The sequence below is a fragment of the Neofelis nebulosa genome, chromosome 9 (assembly GCF_028018385.1).
Source record: "Neofelis nebulosa isolate mNeoNeb1 chromosome 9, mNeoNeb1.pri, whole genome shotgun sequence".
NCBI classification, from domain to species: Eukaryota; Metazoa; Chordata; class Mammalia; order Carnivora; family Felidae; genus Neofelis; species Neofelis nebulosa.
In genome coordinates this window covers 54,923,985-54,940,110 of record NC_080790.1, presented here as the reverse complement: position 1 = coordinate 54,940,110, position 16,126 = coordinate 54,923,985, and the positions used below count along the sequence as shown (strand labels likewise).

General features: G+C 35.5%; 1 protein-coding gene across 2 annotated transcripts in view; it reads left to right on the top strand.

The window, feature by feature from the left end:
* The window catches only part of APLF (aprataxin and PNKP like factor), a 79,908-nt gene that overhangs the window by 52,688 nt on the left and 11,094 nt on the right, over positions 1-16,126 (top strand). The gene's annotated exons all lie outside the window — the stretch shown is intronic.

The window sequence follows — 16,126 nt, the reverse complement described above, 5'->3', positions numbered from 1 at the left end:
CAGACCTCTGCATATGCAGGTGACATATTTATGAAGAGGGGCATTGCAGGCATTGATAAAAGTATGACAGTTTAAAATTAATTTTATTGCGATAAGGGTATCTATTTAGAGAGAGAAAATTGGAATCCTAATTCACACCATAGTCAAAAACTGGATTCCAGATGGATCATAGAACTAAAACGTGAAAGAAAAAAACAATAAAGCTGTAAAGATATGTGTAAGAACATTATTTCATAGTCCCAGACTAGGAATTGTTTTCTAGAACAAGATAAAAAAGCAATAACTAAAATGGAAGACATTTAATTATTTGACTACATTAAAATTAAGATTTTTTTTATACATCAGTAGACACTATTAAGTGAAGATAAGCTACAAAATGAGAAAAAAAAAATTGCAACCACATAATTGATAGTTGGTGTATATCCAGAGTACAGAAAGAGGACTTAACCAATTGCTACTGTTTTTCTCTTAGTGACGCGTACAGGCTTTTTGTCCAAAAGGAAATCCAAATAGTGAATAAACTTATGAAAAAGTACTCAGTATCATTATTAATTAGGGAAATTTCACACAAGCATGTACACACATGTGCATACATGCACACACAGGCACACACACACACCCTTGAAGTAACTAATTCCTTGCTCCCTTTTATTCATTCAACAGATATTTCCCAAAGAATCATTAAATGCCAAGTACTGATGAAACAATGTTGAGTGAGATGACTTGTAGAAGAAATGTATGTCTGTCTGTCTGACTATCTGTCTATCTTTAGAATAAAATACCTTTCACAGCTCATGGTGCCATGGTGATATTCCTTTTCCTTTTTAGGGAACTTTAGGGAATATTTTAGGGAGCTTTTGTAATATAGAATTTTATTCATATCCATAAGTGGGGGAAATGTAGAACAAGTTCCAATGAAGCCATAATTTATTTTCAAGTATTCGCCAATATTGTTGCCTCTATACTTCCCTCTCCTCCACCTGCTATCCCTACCCCTAGATTATTTTGAAGTTAATCCTTGATGTTGTATCTTTTCATCCCATTTTATTCATAGATATCTTAGGGTATATCACTAAAAGATAAAGACTTTATAAAAATGTACTACAACACCATTATTAAATAAATATCATTTTGATCCTATCAGGTATCCCAGTTCTCTTATAGTCTGTCTCTCTCTCTCTCTCTCTCTCTTTTTTTCTTCTTTGATTTAGGAGCTAGTTAAGGTCCATATATGGTGAAAGGCAGCCGTGTTTCTTAAGTTATTTAATCAATAGGTTCCTCTTCCTTTTTTTTCCTTGAATGTATTTGTTGAAGAAAGCTAACCATTTTTTCTTAGGAGTGTCTGATTGTCTGGATTTTGCAGACTGCATTACCAAATTGTCATTTATTATGTTTTCCTGTATTTCCTAATAATTGGTATTTAGAGCTAGAGACTTGATCAGATATCAGTTCTAAAAACTGTAAAAGTTGCCTGGTCCTATGAATATCATGTCCCTCTTAGTCTCTAAAATGCTTCTTGCTATAAAGTCTTCTTTGTCTAATACTTACAGATGTTTAGGGGTTGCTCTTGATATACTATTATTATTAATTTATAATTTAGTTTTGTTGTGGTCATACATTTTTTAGAATTTATAATGTTATTGAAATTTGGTTTTGGCTCAGCATATGGTCTGTTTTTGTTGAACATATTATGTGCACTTATATATGCTGTGATTTGGGGGAGTAAGGTTCTGCAAGTGTCAATTTGGACAGGTAGTTATAGTGTTGTTCATGTATTTATTATCTTTGCTGATTTTTTTCTGTAGTTGTTCTATCAGTTACTGAGAAAAGGATGTGAGAATCTCCACTGTATTGTGGGTTTGTCTACTTCTTCTCTTAATTCTGTCAGTTTTAATTAATGTACCACCTGTGGTCTGTCCTCAGTGGAAAAGCCATAAAAATGGGAAACTTACTCAAGCTGCTCCCTTTTTCAATGTATTGACTCCCCTCTGCTTTTGGTAGCTTTCCATTGGCTTAAGATTATGGTTTGTTTGGTTTTTTTTTTAAGGTTATTTATTTAATTTTGGAGAGAGAGACAGAAAGAGAGAGAGCACGAGCAAGTGAGGGAAAGGAAGAGAGAGGGGGGAAAAAGAGAATTCCAAGCAGACTCCATGCTGTCAGCACAGAGCCCGACATGGGGCTCGAACCCATGAACGCTGAGATCATGACCTGAACTGAATTAAGAGTCGGACACTTAATTAACCAAACCACCCAGGCACCCCAAGATTATTGTTTTTATATTTTTAACAGAGTATAATTGTTACCTGCGGGAGGTTTAGTCTGATATGATCTCCTCTGTCATTACCAGAAGTAGAACTTCTATTTTGTGTAATATAATATAGCCACTCCAGCTTTCATTGCTTAGTGTTTGTGTGATGTCATTTGTCATCCTTCTACTTTCAACATGTGTCCTTATGTTTATTTACTTTTTATTTTATTTTTTTTAAAAATTTTTAATGTTTATTTATTTTTGAGAGACAGAGAGAGACAGAGCACGTGCAGAGAAGGGGCAGAGAGAGAGGGAGACACAGAATCAGAAACAGGCTCCAGGCTCTGAGCTGTCAGCACAGAGCCCAACACGGGGCTTGAACTCACGAACTGTGAGATCATGACCTAAGCCAAAGTCGGACACCTAACCAACTGAGCCACCCAGGTGCCCCGCTCTGTCCTTATATTTAAAGCCTGTCTCTTGCAAATGACATATAATTGGTTCACTGGTTTTATTTTTAATCCAGTCTGACAGTCTGCTTTTTCAGTGGATTGCTAGTCCAATTACATTGAATACAGTTGCTGTGTGTGTGTGTGTGTGTGTGTGTGTGTGTGTGTGTGTGTGTTTTGAGAGGGAGAGAACACGCAAACAGGGGAGGGGCAGAGGGGGAGGGAGACAGAGACTCAAGCAGGCTCCTCACCCAGGGCAGAGCCCAACACATGGCTCAGTCACACAACAGTGAGATCATGACCTGAGCCCAAATCAAGACTCAGACGCTTAACTGACTGAGCCATCCAGGTGCCCCTAATTATAGATATTTTTAAGTTTAATTTTATCATTTCACTATTTGTTTTCTACTTGTCCCACATGTTCCTTGTTCCTTTATTCTTTTCCTGACCTCTTTTGGATTGATCAAGTGTTTTTCATTCCACTTTTTTCCTCCATTAACTTTTTAGTTATATATTCTTTTTTTCTTTCTTCATTACTTACATTTCATTTTAATAAGCATCATTGACTTATTACAGTCTACTATACAGTTGGTTCTTTTACCACTTCCCAAAGAGAACAGTAATCCTACGAGTCAATTTAAATTCATTTACTTTCTCTTTTGCCCTTTTTGAAAAAATATTGCTGTCATATATTTCCACCTCTACATGTGTCAACTTGGAAGGCATTGCTATTATTTTCTTAAGTTTTAAGCATTAGCGTTCACTTCCATTTATTGACGTATTTATCATTTTGGGTAGCCTTCATTTATTTCTGAAGTTTTATCCTTTTATCTGGGACGATTTTCTTAGTTGTAGGAACTTCTTTTCATATTTCTTTAGTGAAAATCTTATGGAAGAAGATTCTTTCAGCTTTGATGGGTCTGAAAATGTCCTGATTGATTGATTGTTTGATTGATGACTCTTCACTGGGTGTAGAATTTGACTTGACAGTTCTGTTTTCTTTCAGCACTTTGAAGATGTTGTTCCATTGACTCTTGCATCCATAGCTTCTGTTAAAAGTTGATCAAGAGTCACATGTTCTACTGACTGAGCCACCCAGGTTCCCTTCATTGCTTTTACTTTCAACAGTTTAATAATGTGTTTCTAGATATGATTTTTTTTTACATTTATCCTATTTGGGGTTCACTGAACTTTTTTGAAGGTTGATGTCTTCGTTAGTTTGAGGAGATTGCTTAGCTGTTACCTAGTTTCTCAGATATTATTCTGCCCCATTCTCTGTCCTGTCTCATTCTTCTACTCTAATTAAACATGCCCCATATGTCTCTTATACATTGTTTTATTATTTCCATTCTTTTTTTTTTTTTTTACACTTCTGTGCTTCAGATTGGATATGTGCTATTGATTGTCTTAGAGTTTAGTAATTCTCTCTTCTTTTGTGTCTAGTCTGTTAATAAACCTATCCAAAAAGTTCATAATTGCAGATATTGCATTTTGTGCATGTTATCTTTCATCAGTGAGGGCCCCCCTCTGTTTGGGTAGGAGCTAGTCATCTCTGTCCAGTTAGAGATTTAGATAAGTAATACCTAGGTTGATATTTTAATAAAACTCAGTCTGCCTTTGGTTTGTCCCTGTTCCTTTGGCATAACTTTTCTAGACTTTTGATGGAAAAGCAGGTTTCTGTCTTCTCAGCTCTGAAACTTCCCTTTGGAGATTTTGAGCTTAGCCAATTAGGCTACCACCACCCCATGCATCCTAAATTCTGACATGTTTCTTGAGGGGAGACTAGTTATGTGTTTGTTGCCAATCCCTTCTCCCTAGTGGGACTTTATCTGTGAAGCACAACATGAATTAGAGATTTCATTCTGCCTTTTTGAAGTTTCAGACACAGACCTTAAACCTCTCATACTTCCCAGGAACTTAGAAAATGTTTCTTAGGAAGAATCAGCCTTGGGGCGCCTGGGTGGCTCCGTCAGTTAAGCGTCCGACTTTGGCTCAGATCATGATCTCACACTCTGTGAGTTCGAGCCCCGTGTCAGGCTCTGTGCTGACAGCCCAGAGCCTGCTTCAGATTCTGTGTCTCCTTCTCTCTCTGCCCCTCCCCAGCTTGTGCTCTGTCTCTCTGTGTCTCTCAAAAAAAAAAAAAAAAAAAAAAGTTTATTTATTATTTAAAGAATAAATGATTCTTTTTTTTTTTTTTTTTTTTTTTTTTTTTAAAGAAAGAATCAGCCTTGTGTTTGGGGTTCTTTTAGTTTTCAAGGTGTCATGACAACCCTGTGAGGCCATGAAAAGCTCTACTCGTTTATCTTCTCTCAACTAGAGTTCCTCCAGGTGACTCAAATCTTATTATTCAGCCCACACTAAGAATTGGTAAAGACCTCTAGGGAATAAAACAGCCAGTGATTGTCAGATAACCTTGGAAGGGTTTTTTCTCTGTGGAATTTAAATAGTCCAAAATTCTCATTGTTCCCACAGTTCCCTCATAAAAATAATTTTTATAGTTTGTCAGTTTTTTCCTACTTCTTAAGAGTATTGGCCTGTGATGATGTTCTATATCCTTCTCAAAATCCAAATGTGCCTATTCTTGAGAAGAATGAACATAAAATACAAAACCTTCTTAAGAATAATCAAATGTCAAATACTGTCAAAAATAGTGTCAAAAATTGCTACCTTCATGTCATCGGTCTCTTTAAGAGAGGTCAGAGGAGAGAGTAGTCAAGAGAAAATACTCCAATGCCAGTGATCCACATATGCTAATAGAAACTTCCAGATCTATGTCTAAATATATTTATATATTCACAGAGTGTATTTTTTTCATCTGTTGAGCTGCTTGGTGTCTTGATTTAACTTAGAGATAAAATCTGAAGATTTTTTTTTCCCTTGTTAATTTTAATTACAGTACAGAGAGACTCTTGGAGAATGTTAGATCTGATTGCTTACTCTGACTACTATTTTACAAATATGGGAATGGGAACTAAGAAAGGTTAAGTGAGTTACCTAAGACTCCAAAGCCAGTGAGATCAAAACCAAGTTTCTTTCTTCTCTCCTCTGCTCCAGCATTTCTCTTGGCATGGCCTGACTCCACCATTGTAATGCATAGCTTTCTAAAGTTTTAAGTAGACTCCACACCCAGCACATGACTTGAACTCACAACCCTGAGATCAAGACCTGAGCTGAGACCAAGAGTCGAATGCTTAACCAATTGAGCCACCCAGGAGCCCCAGTAGTGGTTATGTTTTATTCAAATGGCAAAGTATTATTTTGGACTTGGAAAAAAAAAAAACTCCAGATAAGGTACTTTGAAGAAATTGTAAGTTTGTTGGATCATCGAAAATTTTTTGGATCACGCCTAGTTACTGAAGCATGATATATATTTATATACTTTTTCTGGTCACATTATTACTATTAGGCAAAAAACACGATGTAGTAAATATGTCATTTATCATAATATAACATCACTTTAGTTTTGCAATTTACTCTTTAACAGTCTTGATTTTCAAGAGTGTATCATTGTTAAGATGTATACCATTTAGTGCTATTAAAAATGATTAAAGAAGACAAGTAGGTAATACAAACAAATTTTATTTAACACTTCATGAAGCAGATGGTCTCCATTCAGAGAACTGCAAAATGGGTTGGAAGGTGGGAAGCTTTTAGAGGATAAAGAATAAAGAACAAGGAAGAGAAAAATTGAAAATATCTGATTGGCTGGGGCCACTTAGTCAACCTTATTTGAGGTAAGAAGAAACAAGGAAATAAGTATAGAGCCCAGACAGAGTTGGTATGGCATTTGGGGATTGGCAGACTGGATATATTGTGTTTCTGGTCAAGCAGAGCATTTATAGAGACATGAGCATTATCTAAATGTTGTTTTGCTGACGTGATACCTCAGGCAGGAGCAGCACCGTCTCAGGGCTCCTTACTTTTACAATGCTGGAATAGAAGCCTACTGTATCAGAATGATAAAATGTTCTAATTTAGTTTGCTTGAAAGCAAGTTTTTATGTAAATGCATGCTAGATTTTTTCCTAGAGCCACAGAAGAAAAATATTGAAGTCTCACAGATCATAAAATAACCCACAAAAATCAGCCAGAAATTATTGCATTTAGAAAATTATATATGTATGTTTTCTGAAAGTAGAGCTGTGATAAGCCTACATTTGGGAGATGAAATTTACAAGCTGAAACATCTTTGTTTGCTTTTTAATCTTTGAAAATTTGCCTTCACAAAACAGGATAAGAATTATCCTCAAGTAAAAACAATCAGTCTCTCAAGTGAAATACTAGGTTGATTTTTTTTTTCTTTTTGCTTTCTAGTTTTTCCTTCTAATTCCTTGAATGTGTGCAAGTCAGTTTCTCTTTCTGATATTCAACTGCATATAATACACTAAATAATCTTAGTGTATAAGGCTAAATAATATTAGTCTTATAATATTATGTCAGCTACCTAAAGTTATATGGTATTGTATTGTATTTCTAAGTATTGTTGTCTGCAGCCAAAGTTTTTGTCATGATAGAGCAAATATGAAAACACCAAAATGTACATATATGGGTATATGTCATTTTCAACCATTTCTATCCCATGAGTAAAACAGAAAAACCAGTATGAATCACATATTAAATGCATACTACAGTAAAAATAAAGATTCCTAAAGCCTATATAAGAGGTTGATGTTTAAAAAAAGATATAGGGGCCCCTGGGTGGCTCAGTTAAGTGTTTGCCTTTTGATTTGGGCTCAGGTCATGAGCTCATGGTTCATGAGTTGAGGCCCTGCATCAAGCTTTAGATAGTACAGAGCCTGCTTGGGATTCTCTCTCTCTCCCTCTCTCTCTGCCCCTTCCCCACTCGTGTGCTCTCTCTTGCTCTCTCTCTCTCTCAAAATAAATACACTTTAATAAATAGATAATTTAAAAAGATACTTAATTATTAAATTTTACTCTTTTCTAGACAACAGGCATTACTAAAATTTTGTTTGACATTCTACTTTTTTAAACCTCACAAAAAGAACTAGTTGATGTTGTTTTAAGTATCTTGCCCATTTAATCTGATTTATTCCTTTTGAGCTGTTTACTACAGTCTGTCAGAAGACTTGCTCAGTTTAATGTTTTTGATTAGGTTAAGGTACTTGTCTGAATTAGAACATTAGATACTTAATATCTAATATAACCTAGTGATTGCTGCGTCTGCCTCTGACACATTCATTTCCTCTGGTGTGTAATAGGATTTAATGCAGTGCATTATTCCTGTTCTCGTTTGTTAAATTAAGCACTAACCTTAGTGTGTGTGTACACACACACACACACACACACACACACACACACAAATGGAGTCCATCTTCAGTCAGTTTAGTACAAAAATGTAAAGTCAAACTCACATACATTAACTTAGATTTACAAAACTTAAGGCAGGTATGTATTATGCAAATGAAACAGTCGGTGCCTTGTTGTTTTTTGGAAGCCAATGACCTACTTCTAATTTTTAAAATTATAATACCTTCTAAGAGGGATGATGTAAGGAAGTGTATTAGTTATCAACTATAAGTGTTCTCATTGTAATGAATCTACAACATGATCTCTATAATTGAAAGAACACAGTGTTTTGCAACAAGCATAAATCATTGTTAAAAAAGTATATTTGAGGGGTGCCTGGGTGGTTCAGTCGGTTGAGCATCCAACTTCGGCTCATGTCATGATCTCACAGTTCATGAGTTCAAGCCCCACGTCGGGGCCTGTGCTGACAGGTTGGAGCCTGGTGCCTGCTTTGGATTCTGTGTGTGTGTCTCTCTCTCTCTCTCTCTCTCTGCCCCTCCCCCACTCACAGTCTGTCTCTGTCCCTCAAAACCAAATAAACGTTAAAAAAAAAAAAAGTATATTTGATAGTAAATTCATTATCTTTTGTTATTTGCTAATCCAAATTTATAGGTATGCTCTAAAATTTCATTCTATCTCCTGTTTTTGAAAAGTGTCCCAAGTTATTGCAATATTACCTTAATTGATCATGTATGCAAACGTATGCTTCAAACTAGGAGATACTGATTTTGGGGAGTTGCTTCATAAAAATTAGGAATGTGTGTTTAGTGTAAATCCGTTATTATTTTATTTGAAGCAAAATGAATAGGTTTTAATAAGGAAAAACTCAGTTGTCAGGTAGTTGAGATTTCCAGAATCAATCATGTGAGACCCGTCAATCATTTTTAGATAATAATCAAAGTTGATAGTGTCTTATCCACTTTTGTAGGATCTGCACACAGAGGGAGTAACCTGTTATTGTTTGTGATGCTTGCAGTTCATTAATCATGTGTAAGAATATAATCTTAGAAGAAAGTATCTTAGACTAAATACACTGCTTAGCTGTGCAGTGTTACATAAGACATGGCTATACTTTTTTTTAAACTTCATTTAGAAGTAGCAGTAACCACATCAATTATATTTATGTAGCCTTGAAAAAATGTACTGGAATGTCTTCTGTGACTTTGTTTTTCTTGGTCCTTTATTTGAATATGCATCTATTTTCATAATAAGAAGTTTGATTACCTTTGTTATGTTTAGTGTTAATTGCACATATATAAGAATTTCAGAGTTCTTTTGGCACAGATAGTAAATTGTAATGATATTCAATTAACAAATTGGCTACTTTCTATTATCTCATGCTGGTTACTCTCTTTTTTTGTTTAATGAAGACTGTATTTGGTAACTCTTTTTTTTTTCCCTAAATTTTGAGACTTAGATATTTGGTAACATAGGATTCATGTTTTTGCTTTAGGTTTTAAAATAGATGGTGGCTTTCAAAAATGCAAGATAAATTATTTTGTAATGAAAACAAAAATAATAGTATGATCACTTATTGAGCAAATATTGAGCATCCGATGTACTAGTCACTATTGTAGAAGCTGATGTAAAATAGTACTTCAGGTTCATTAAAAATTTTTGGTATTAAGTTACCAAATCTTTGGAAGTAAACAAAAATAAACAGTATTATTCTGTTTTTGTTACTGTTGCCTAGTTAATCTTTAGGTATTGCATACGGTGGAGAGATAATGGGTTTTTAAGTCGGCAGACTTAGGTTGTAGATGGTTATGCTAACTCTGTGGCATAACTTTGCATGTCATTTGATTTTCCTGGGCTTCAACTCCTCATGAAAACATGGAAAACACAGAGGTTGGATCATTTGTATTCTGGGGTCCTGCACTCAGTTGTGGGGTTATCCAGAACACAGAGCAATTTATTCATATTCATAAAGCCAGACCAGTTATATTCCTGGCTGCTCTTCCTTAACCTTCTTTGCTGTCTCTTCTTTTCCCTACCTGTAATTATCACAGGGCCACAGGGCTCGGTTCTCTGATTGCAGCCCTTCTGTATTCTGTTCTTACTCCTGAGAAGATCTAATTCAATTTAATGACACCAGACTCACACTTTGGTAATTCAAACTTACTACATCTGAAACAGAACTGTTGATTTTTATCATTAGTAAACAACTCTTCCCCAAGTGTTCACCTGTGTAAATGACTTCACCATTCACACAGTATTTAGGCCTCAAACCTAAAAGCAGCCTTGATGCTTCTCTTTCCTTCACATGACTCATTCAGTCCATCAGTGGTTTTTGCCATTTCAGCCTTGAAAACATATTAAGACCGTGACCATTTCTTACTTCCCCTACCTCTACTATTTGAGTCATAACCACCATCATCTCTTACCTGAACTACTGCAGTAGCTTCTTAACAGATACCCGTGTTTCTCCTCCTGACCTCCAATAGTTCATTTTCCAAGCAACCAGAGTAATTCTCTAAAATTAAGTCCTGTCATGTTTTCGTACTCAAAATCTCCCAATACTTTCCCACAAAACTCTTTATCATAGCTTACAAGCCCTTCTCTGACTTCATTTCCTGCTGTTTTCTTTCTCACCCATTCTCTTTGAGCTACACAAATCTGTGTGTTTTTCCAGATATCCTAGCTTGTTTCCTACCTCAGGGCCTTAGCAAATTTACAGGCATTTTCTATTTCCTCTTCCTAGAGTGTTCTTCCTTCCGATATGTATCAAATACCAATATCATAAAAAGCAAAATTTTTTTTCGAAAATGTGTATTTTAAAATATAACAGCTCCTTAAACCCAGTGTGGTTATGGGTCTATAGTTTTAGGTGTAGAAATTAAAGATTACCATTAATAATTAATAATAATGAAAAAAAACCAACTCAGAGCCTCAGGATTTTGAGGCCTGCTAAGCTACAGAAAATGCCATTTGTGAATAAGATGCATGTAAATCTTTTATGAATGAACTCTAAGTATTTCCATTCATTATTAGGAAAAAGTCCTAGTGGAACTTGGCATTATTCTTGAAAGTTATTTCAGATGCTCAATATGTCCCCATGGAGCTGCACAGAATTGCCACTTAGCCTCAACCCAGGGTTGTATGAAAAAGACATTCTGCTTTGTTATGAAATGACTGATTTTTGAAAATGAGATATGCATAGGTAAGTGTTAGAAAATATTATATAAGTGTGAGAAGTATGGGGAAAATATTCAATCATAATAATATGTATTATTGAAAGCCAAATCAGGTATTTAGTATTAATTGTCAATTACTTTTACTAACACATAGAGTTTCCAAACATTGTTAGCTATCTAAAAGCAAAAGTAATTTCTATTTCTTGTTTTTAATTTTTAAAAAATGTTTATTTTTGAGAGAGAGAGAGAGAGAGAGAGAGAGAGAGAGAGAATGAGTGGGGGAGGGGCAGAGGGAGGGAGACAGAGGATCCAAAGCAGTCTTTGCACTCACAGCAGTGGGCTCAGTGTGGGGCTTGAACTCACAAACTGTGAGATCATGACCTGAGCCAGAAAGGTCGAATAATCACCCAGGCGCCCCATTAATTTCTATTTCTATAAAAATAGCTGACACCTGGAATATGCTTAATAGCCTACAAGTGTTTATACATATATATACATATTTAACCCTTGGAACAAACCCGTGTGAGGTAAGCAGTATTATCCCTGCTTTACAGATGAGTAAATGATGGCTTGGTTTATAGGACTTGTCCTGAATCACATAACCAGTAAAAGGTATAGTTCAAATTCAAAATCAGCTCTTTTGATCCTGAAACCTGAACCCCTTTCATAGCAATGCCAGTGATCCAGCGTTTAACAAGCCAGGTCAGAACAGGTCCAAGACACATGGCATCCATTTCTTAAGCATTTGTGACTCTGTGTTCCTGTGTTCCTTGTACAGTTGATTGACCAGAGCTAAGTGTCTTATGCTGAGCAGTCGGTATCTCAGGAAACTGATTACAGTGGAGTCTGCTTAATATGATTGTTAGATTTTCATTGTTTCCTGGGGAAGTAATATGAATTGTTAATGGCAGGAAATTCTAACACATTGTAGGCTTAGGTTTGTACAAAAAGGTTCAGTGAGTACTTGGATTGTTAACTTTGTGTGAATGTAAAGCAGTTTCAGCACATTGACACTGTTTCCAACCTAATAGAATAGGCATTCTCTGGGATCTTTCCAGTAGAAAAACTGCCTTTCAAAACTGAGGTCTGAAAACATCAGGATCCATCGATTAGGATTTATTTAAAAAAAAATTAAGTATGAACATGAACTGAAAAAACTTATCAGTTTAGAAATTGCTAGAAACTGCTTTTTGTATTCCAACCAATTAGAATTTTAAACTTCGATTTGTATTGCAAATGATTCTTTCACATTCTTTTCAACAATTATTGTCTTAAAATAATTTTTAAGTTTATTTATTTTGAGAGAGAGCATGTGCGTGCATGCGCATCAGTGGGGGAGGGGCAGAGAGAGACAGGAAGAGAGAGAGAATCCCAAGTAGGCTCTGCACCTTAAGTGAGTGAAGAGCCCGAATGGGGCTCCAAGCCATGAACCGTGAGATCATAATCACAGCCAAAATCAACAGTCGGACACTCAACTGACTGAGCCACCCTGGCTCCCCTCAACAATTATTTTCTTAAGAAATAATAGTAAAGCTAGCAAAAACAAGTTTCTTTTTTTCTTATAAAATAGAAAAATATAAAATATTCCATCATTTTGGGAACTCATGTAAAAGCTTAATTAAAAAACTTTTTTCAAAGAAAAGAGTTGATTATATTCTAGTAGATAAATTTGTTAAGATTACCATTGAATGCCACCTTGTAGAAGGTGCTATAAAAGGTATCGAAAGGTATAAGAAAAACTCTGTGGCTTCCAGTGACTGAGTTGATGGATGATAGAGATAAAACACACACGTGCACACACACACATTTGTGTTGAAAATTTAGATGACAACATAAGAAATTATGTAGTGAGTACCAAACAGTAGATATCGATGACATATTCTAGGGCTGTGTTCCAGTGATTATCGGCATTGCCTTTCTGAGGGAGGTGATTTTAACTTAGGCAATGTATACTTAGAATATTCTTGGCAAAAAGGCTGGGAGCAAGTATCTATCAATGGCAAAGAATCAAAAACTACTTCCCCAGAGTAGAAATGAAGGAAGGGTTGAGCTGCAGATAAAGGTTGGGACTGAGATTATGGGGCACCTTGAAAAAGAAGAGAATTTAAGAGTTTAACATTCAGAATACTTATTTTTTTAACATTTAAATTGCTACATAAGCAAAACATGTCTAAAATTTGTTTTTATTTTGAGTATGTACTTTTGCATGTGATATACTATCTTTTCTTTCTTGGCTCATTTTCCTCCTGAAGTGTGTCTATTCTGAGAGTTATATTTATCATCAACGAAGAAAATATATTTGGAAATATATCCTAAAGTTCCTGAACAGGAAACTTTTGAACTTATCACAGAGGATAGTTTTTCTTTGTTTTCAAGATAGAGTTTGGCCTCTAAATGTGGAAGAGTATCAAATCAACTAGTTGCTTCTGGCTTCCATTGCAGTCTTACACTTGTCTTAAAATAGCAAGTTGTGTGAGAGGGTGGAAACTATTATCAGAGCCTCAAAGAAACATTTCTCTCTCTGAGGCAGATGAAAATCTGTCCATGGAGCTGAAAATCTTTTTTTTGTTTTCTGAGTACAAAGTTTCATAATACATTTTTCTGCTCTTTTTGGAATATATAAGTATTAAGCTTTTTTTTTTTTTTTTTTTTTTTTTTAGAAATCTTTCATTCTGAAATGGTTTGCCTAGGTAGTATGTAAGGTTAGATTATGTAGATGGGGTATATGAGTGCAATTATGGATGTGTTTCAGGATAATAGAGAAGACAGGGGGCGCCTGAGTGGTTCAGGGGATTGAGTGTCCAACTCTTGATTTTGGCTCAGGTCGTGATCTCATGGTTTATGGGATCGAGCCCTGCATTGGGCTCCATGCTGATGGTGCAGAGCCTGCTTGGGGTTCTCTCTCTCTCCCTCTCTCTGCCCCTCCCCTGCTTATGCGCTCACTCTCTCTCTCTCAAAATAAATAAAATAAACTTAAATAAAAAAGATAATAGAGAAGGGGAACCACCTTCTGCAAACTTGAGGTTGAATCACTACCTGCTCCCCACCCGCATCTGCCTTTTAAAAATGTTGTTTTCACTTTCAGTCTATCTGGCATTGACAACTGTTATCAGCAGTCTTTTAACTGGTATTTGGTGCGTAAACTGTACTTGAGTCTCTGTTAAGTCCTTGGTTTCATTTCTGTACTTTTTTTATTTGAGTGTAATTGACACACAATGTTACATTAGTTTCAGGTATACAACCTAGTGATTCAACAAGTTTATATATGCTGACCACAGTGTAGTCGCCATCTGTCACCATCACTCTTACAGTATCATTGACTATATTCCTTATTTTGTGCCATTTATTCACATGACTTGTTCATTCTATAACTGGAAGCTCTCCTTCACCCATTTTTGTCCATCCCCCAGTTCCCTCCCCTCTGGTAACTGTCAGCTTGTTCCTGGTCTTTATAGGTCTGATTCTGATTTTGTTTGTTTATTCATTTGTTTTTGTTTTTTTTTATTCCACGTGAGAGTGAAATCATATAGTATTTGTCTTTCTCTGTCTTATTTCACTTAGCATAATAGCCTCTAGGGCCATACATGTTATTTATTGCAAATGGCACAATTTCATCCATTTTTATGGCTGTGTAATATTCTGGTGTGTGTGTGTGTGTGTGTGTGTGTGTGTGTGTGTGTATACGTATATACATATATATGTATATATGTATATACACACACATATATATATATATATACATACACACACACATATATATATGTATATATACACACACACACTACATCTTCCTTATCCATCTGTCTATCGATGGACTCTTAGGTTGCTTCCATATCTTGGCTATTGTAAAGAATGCTGCAGTAAACATATGGTGCATATATCCTTTGGAATTAGTGTTTTTCTTTCTTTGGGTAAATACCCAGTAGTGGAATTATTGGATCATATGGTATTTCTACTTTTAATTTTTTGATGAACCTCCATACCGTTTTGGAAGAGGCTCTGGTGGCAAACAATTAAGACTGTATTTAACTCTTTAATATTTCTTTTCTTAATTATTAAAGGCAAAGTGGGAAAAGACAGGACTGCTTAAGACCTAAAAAAAAATACATTTTAAAAAGAAGGAGAGGAGTTCTTGGGTGGCTCAGTTGGTTGTGTCTGACTCTTGGTTTCGGCTTGGGTTATGATCTTGCAGTTTTGTGGGTTCAAGCCCTGTGTCAATCTCTGCACTGATGACATGGAGCCTGCTTGGGATTCACTGTCTCCTCTGTCTCTCTGCCCCTCCCCTACTTGCACTGTCTCTCTCAAAATAAATAAATAAACTTTTAAAAAATTTTTAAAAAAAATAAAAAGTTTTAAATCTCAAAAGACCATAAGTAGTAACAACAACAACAACAACAACGACAACAACAATGGAGCATCTGTGTAGAGGGTTAACATTTGAAGAATCTTGATGAAGGTATATGGAATTTCAGGGTACTAATCTTGCTACTTTTTAGTATGTTTGATACTTTTTTTCAAAACAAAAAGCTACCAGTGTGTTTAATTTTAACACACACACACACACACACACACACACACACACACACACACACACAGAGTTTTTAAAAGGTTACCCAAAATAATCTCAGATGACCAACGGTCTTTTTCTAGATTATTGATGAAGAATAATTTTGGTATTAATGTCCCTCATGTGTCTGTTCTTCCTCCCCTGACTTGTCCAGCATTAATTGAATTTTAATTCAGGCTGAATTAAACACGTCAGTAAGGAAAGGTCTTCCCACAAATCATCACAGCAGCTTTGTTCATTTGCACTTCTCTTCGCCGCATTTAAGTTGTCCAGTTTATTTCTCTCAACTTTAAAGTTTCTTTTCCATTAAAAGGTCACATTTGGGTTAATTATCCCAAATACACAATCTTTTGTAGAATCTTTTTTCCACTTTTCAAAACTGTTGAGTTATGGCTCTAATTAACTGTGTGGTTGCAATCTTA